The 6000-nt window shown below is 40.0% G+C and overlaps 1 long non-coding RNA gene across 1 annotated transcript in view; it reads right to left on the bottom strand.

The window, feature by feature from the left end:
- Positions 1-1747: 1747 nt before the first annotated feature.
- The window catches only part of LOC126272475 (uncharacterized), a 36005-nt gene continuing 31752 nt past the window's right edge, over positions 1748-6000 (bottom strand). The window contains exon 3 of the long non-coding RNA XR_007549228.1: positions 1748-2825. This is a non-coding gene — a long non-coding RNA (uncharacterized LOC126272475). The remainder of the gene's footprint in view (positions 2826-6000) is intronic.

The raw sequence follows: 6000 nt of genomic DNA, 5'->3' as shown, positions 1-6000 counted from the left end.
TTTACTTTAACTTCATGACCGAACGCCCTTCTTGCTGTTATAAGACTTTCGCATCAAATACTGAATACTTCCCGAGCTGATCGCTATTTCGGTAACCAAGGCTAAGGAGGCAGCCCAACAGCGCGTTAATGAAACGAAAATCGTATAAACAGAATACAGTCAAAAGGAAGTAAACAAAAATACCCGTTATGGCCTGTGTTTGAAACATGACTAGGGTCATCCCATGATCAGCAAAAAAAAAAAAAAAAAATCAATGAGGATACATTTCCACAGATTCCTATCTCAGTCGCTGACGCAAGCACTAGGCGTCGGTCAGTCACATTCAACTGGACCGAGTAGATATGAGCCCAGTTTGGAGGTCGAAAGAGTTGCAGAAAGAACAACGCCCAACTGAAAATAAAAGCCAAAACAGGTCATCTGGTGATAAATTAATACTGATAGAAAGGGAACGTTGTAGAAGGAATCAAAAACAACAAACTAAACACCCAAGTCAAAATCCGCTTCAATCCTTTAACTATGAATGCAACGTCGTGTATCACGCACTTTTTTTCCCAAGGAGCAAAGATTCTTCAACGAAACAGTATTGCAGAGGCAGCCCTTTTTTGGGACTGACAAGGACCAGAGATATGCGTAATATTTTCTTGTTCGGACTTCTTAGCGCCTCCTTAAGCCTCTTATATGCGAGAGACAATCTTAATCGGCTAGTTGTGGCAAGCGCGACGACGGTTAACGTCCATTGCGTGTTATTCCTGTACTGACAAGTGAGTCTCGTCTGTCACCCTTTTCCGTTTAGACGTCGAGGCTAAAATTGCTTGTTTAGTGAAAGCTGTTTGCTATGCACGCGAGAGGTGATTATGAGGTTATGACGAAACGCTACTGTTACATGATATTGAAGTATAGTAAACTAAATTAAGGAACTAGCAATGATAATAGAGTTTATTAATGACCAAAGACAAATTCTTCGCGCGACCGCTACGGTCGCAGGTTCGAATCCTGCCTCGGGCATGGATGTGTGTGATGTCCTTAGGTTAGTTAGGTTTAAGTAGTTCTAAGTTCTAGGGGACTGATGACCTCAGAAGTTAAGCCATTTGAACAAATTCTTAATTGATGTTCTTCACAAAGGTCGCATGGGAAATTCTCCATGTCGCTGAGGAAAGAATGGGGCAAATAGTAGTCCAAACATTTTAAAATATCACAATTTATTTATTGGACAAAATATATTATACATCAAACAATATCTAGACCACAGTAAATAGCGCATTTTCAGTTTATCTCTGGCTTCTTGTTTTCTTTCTTTGTGCCAGATAGCATCGAAAACTATTTTTCTCGTTCAGTAGAAATGACTTTTCAGTGTTGAAACAATTTTCATAAAAATAGTTTTGTCTTATTTACGTCCTTGTTTATGCACAATGTAGGCTTTTTCTTTGTTCAGATATTCTAAAACCTTAAATATCGTCTTGCTTTTAGATTTTTATCACCTCTTGTGTGAGAACACTATTAGGAAATACAGGCTGTCCATAAATATGTAGGGGTCAGGGATTTCCTCTGCCTCGTGATGACTGGTTGTTGTGTGCTGTCCTTAGGTTAGTTAGGTTTAAGTAGTTCTAAGTTCTAGGGGACTGATGACCATAGATGTAAAGTCCCATAGTGCTCAGAGCCATAAATATTTACCCTGATAACAAAAACAATTAAACTCTTTATTGGATACAGTAAATGAAACGTAGTTATACCACATATGCCTCCACTCATTATGTTTTGAACTTTTACATAAACATTTAATACAGGTAATACACTTCAACATTTAAATCACTTCAACATTTGCACGTCTGGTAAAATATCGAGTCGGTATTCAATATCTTGCCACATATTCTGCAACATGTCTGATCTTGTTGCCCCGTAGCATTCCTGACGCGTTGTTGCGATGTCACAATGTCAGGAACCGCTGTTTGCTACACAGTGTCTTTCACCTACTCCCAAAGAAAAAAATCTAAGAGGGTAATATTAGTTTATCTCAGGGACCATCGAACTGAACTGTCTCTGCCAATCCACCTGTCGGGGAATTGCTGAAATATGATGGTGTCTTGCATATCCTGTAGTTGGGGAACGACATAATTCACCAACATGTCTAGGTAAACATATCCACTTACATTGCTTTAAAGGAAGACATATCGACCAGTCATTCGATCACACATTAAGCCACACCACGTATTGATCTTTGAACTGTTCGAAATGTGTTCTCATACGACATGAGGATTTTCTGATCCACAAATCCGGACATTATGGCGGTCTATTGGGTCACAAATATGAAACGTAACCTCATTGGAAAAACAGACCCGTTTCAAGAAATCATTAACTTCATCCTAACTCTTCAACATGTCGGTTGCAAATTGTTCACGTTTTCGGCGATCATCTGGTTGTTATGTCTGAACAATCTGGACCTTGTACGTATACAATTTAAGATGTTTGCGAACCACTTTATGCATTGAACTTGATTTCTTTGGCACCCTCGTGAATGTGGTTTGAACTGTCTGCACTTTCTTCTCCAAAACGGATGGTCTGCCGCTCCTTATCATTTTTTTTAATCCTCTCCGTAGCTAAAAAAGTTTCCTCCCATTTTCTGATTAACTTGACATCATATTCTTTCTTTCCATATAAGGACACAAACTTCCGCTGCATAGTGATTTTGTTTCTGGAAGCCACACAACACATTGGGCTTTCTTCCGGGTGGAAGCCATTTTTACGATATGGCTCACGCAGCTTTCCTTGTGGCGAAAATGTCGAATGAGGCACAGTTGTACAGAAAGTTCATGGGTTCCCTAGTAGACCTGTAACAAATGCCAAAGGTTTCTACCATAAATATAATTAACATTGAATTTTGAAATGATGTTAAACATTTATGGACACGCTGTATATCAATTCATTAATGCAACATTTTCAACATGTCACAATAAAGCAGGCAATGTATTTAATGACACATAGTCAACACAGATTTAGGAAACATCGTTTTTTTGAAACATAACTAGCTCTTTACTCACACGAAGGTTTGAGCGCTTTCGACAAGGGATTTCAAATTGATACCGTATTTCTAAATTTCCAGAAGGCTGTTGACACTGTACATCACAAGCGGCTTTTAATCAAATTGCGTGCTTATGGAATGTCGTCTCAGTTATGCGACTGGATTCGTGATTTCTTGCCAGAGAGATCACAGTCCGTAGCAATTGATGGAGAGTCGTCAAGGGAAACAGAAGTGGTCTACTGCTTAGGCCCTCTGCTGTTCCTTATCTATACAAACGATTTAGGAGACAAACTCAGCAGCCGTCTTAGGTTGGTTGCAGATGATGCTGCCGTTTGTCATCTAGTAGTCATCAGGAGATCAAAACAAATTACAGAACGATTTAGGAAAGATATCTGTATGGTGCGAAAATTGGCAGTTGATCCTAAATAATGAAAAGAGTGAGGCAATTCACATGGGTGCTAAAATGAATCCGTTAAACTTCGGGTACACGATAATTAAATCAAAAATAGAGGGCGCAAAGTCAACGAAATACCTACAAATTACAATTACGATCCACTTAGATTGGAAAGAACACACAGAAAATGTTGTGGGCAAGGGGAACCAAAGACTGCGTTTTATTGACAGAAGACTTAGATTCAACAGATCTTCTAAAGTGACTAACTACACTACGCTTGTGAGTCTTCTTCTGCAGTACTGTTGCCAGATAGGATTAACGGTGCAGATCGAGAAAGTTTAATGTAGGGTAGCACCTTTTCTATTAGCGAGGAACAATGGAGTGAGTGAGAAGAACATGTTACAGGATTTTGGGTGCACATCCTTAAAATAAAATAAATGTGGTTCTCGTTGCGACGGGATCATCTCACGAAATTTCAATCGCCAATTTTTTCCTCCGAATGAGGAAATATTTTGTTGATGTCGACCTGCAGAGGGAGAAACGATCATCGTAATAAAATAAGGGAAATCAGAGCTCGCGTGGAAAGACACCGGTGTTCGTTTCTTCCACCTGCTATTTGAGAGTGAAATCATAGAGATTTTTCTCTGCCAGGCACTGATTTGCAGAGCAGCCATGTAGATTCAGACATAGATGAAAATAAAGATTAAGAACACACTAAACAGCAAAATCCACTGCTATAACATAAGCAACCACCGCGAGAATTGGTTAACTTGTATTATTAGACTACGCCACAGTCCACTGTTTTTTGCACATGCGCGGTGTGCATCATATGCGACACAATCACTTGATGACCGACGTCATGGACTCACTCGCAACGTAGTTGGCTGATGATTTATACACAAGCACGTGACGCTGTAATGAAACTTGTATTACGTAACCATTACGGCGCCTCAACTCAACCTTTCGATACCAGTAATATTCTACTGTTTTTCCGTAAAGTAGTTAACATATTTCTGAGACAACATTCAGGTACTTTGATACATCGGTGTTTATATTGCAATGATATTATTCTTATGTGTATTCTTTCTTTTGCCACTATGATCTTAGTCGTACTTGTAACTCTGATTTTTGGGCGCGTAAGCAATTATTAGTTAGTTGTTAGAGAGTCGGACCTTGAGAAAGTCAAGTCTTGGACGTCATGTTGGAAAGACGCATATTGTAGTCAGCTTATAAAATGTGAACTTTAACTGTGACTGTGAGGAAGATGTTTTCAAGTATGTTTTGTATTGTCAAGTGATGATTTGTGTGTTATGTGATACTACAACAAAAGCAATAAAAAGGAAGTGTAACTTAAATTCGGAGTGCTGATTTTTTTTTTTTTTACATCACTATTGTGCTAACTTTGAAAGGTTTAATCTTCAAGAATGGTTTGTGAAGCGCATCTACAAAACTTTTGAATATAGCAGAATAAAACCTAGGCATTTTTGCATCCGAGATTGGAATCACCACCACCTAGATTTTCGACGATTGAGCCAAGGGTTTACAACGATACCAGATGAGTGCCTAGTTTATTCATTATTACATGAAATGACTTTAATAACTGTGCTCTAGTGACACCTGCCACATAATAACTTTGTTGTTGCCCGGAAATGCAGTATTTAGCAGCGTGAGCAACACCACAATAATTATTAAATTTTGACCTTTGTTGTGGTAGGGTTGTTAGAACGCGCACCCACCAAGAGTGGGTCGATTTTGATCTGAAAGTTGCTCGTGTAAAACGCGCTTTATTGTACGGTCGGGGAAAGGAAAATGTAGAAAGTAGGCAGATCGAGACACTGATAGCTATTGGCGTCGCCGCGCTTTAAAGCGCCGCCTGCAGTATCCTACCTCTGCACGCGGTTTTATTTCTAAGAATTTCTAGACATGGAAGAGATATTAATTTTCTGTGAATTAGGCCTGGTGTAGTTAGGGCTTTGCGGTGTTTCGGTCGTTGCTGGCCACTGTGGGAACGAAGCATGGCGGGAAGCAGGTGGGGGCAACGGAGCGGCTCGCATTGTTCGCGGTAGCGCGAAAATTCCTGGTCGATGCTTATCGCAGGGCACATGCAAAAACGCAGTGCGCCACTGGCTGGTGATACTGCACGTGATCTGCGGTTAATTCGTTGAGGCAAACTGAAATCGTACATCTGTCCTGATGGGAAAGATTGTAGGACTTCAACGACTACGGTTGACTTACTAGTGTGTCATGTACGTTCACGTTCACTTTTTTTTTTTTTTTTTTTTTTTTTTTTTTTTGAATGGTAAATACATGCACTTGCGAGGTTATCTGGTGTAGAAGAAATAGGCAGTGCCATTGCAGAATACATCGAACTTATACCAGATCAAAACTTTAGTTATGTTCTTGTGTAATCACTCGTCAATGAACAGTGTTGAGCGCTTGTGCAGATGCTGTGCGGAGAAGTGCCCGACGGACCTACAGTATTCTCGCGCCATGTTTCGCGTAAGCTGGCGTACCTCACTGCGTGCGAGTGTAGGATCTCTTAAATCATATACCAAACTGTGCCTTAACTTTCTTCGTTTCCGTACATCGG

Source organism: Schistocerca gregaria, chromosome 5 (genome assembly GCF_023897955.1).
Source record: "Schistocerca gregaria isolate iqSchGreg1 chromosome 5, iqSchGreg1.2, whole genome shotgun sequence".
In the NCBI taxonomy this organism is placed as follows: domain Eukaryota; kingdom Metazoa; phylum Arthropoda; class Insecta; order Orthoptera; family Acrididae; genus Schistocerca; species Schistocerca gregaria.
This window is presented reverse-complemented; position numbering and strand designations above follow the sequence as displayed.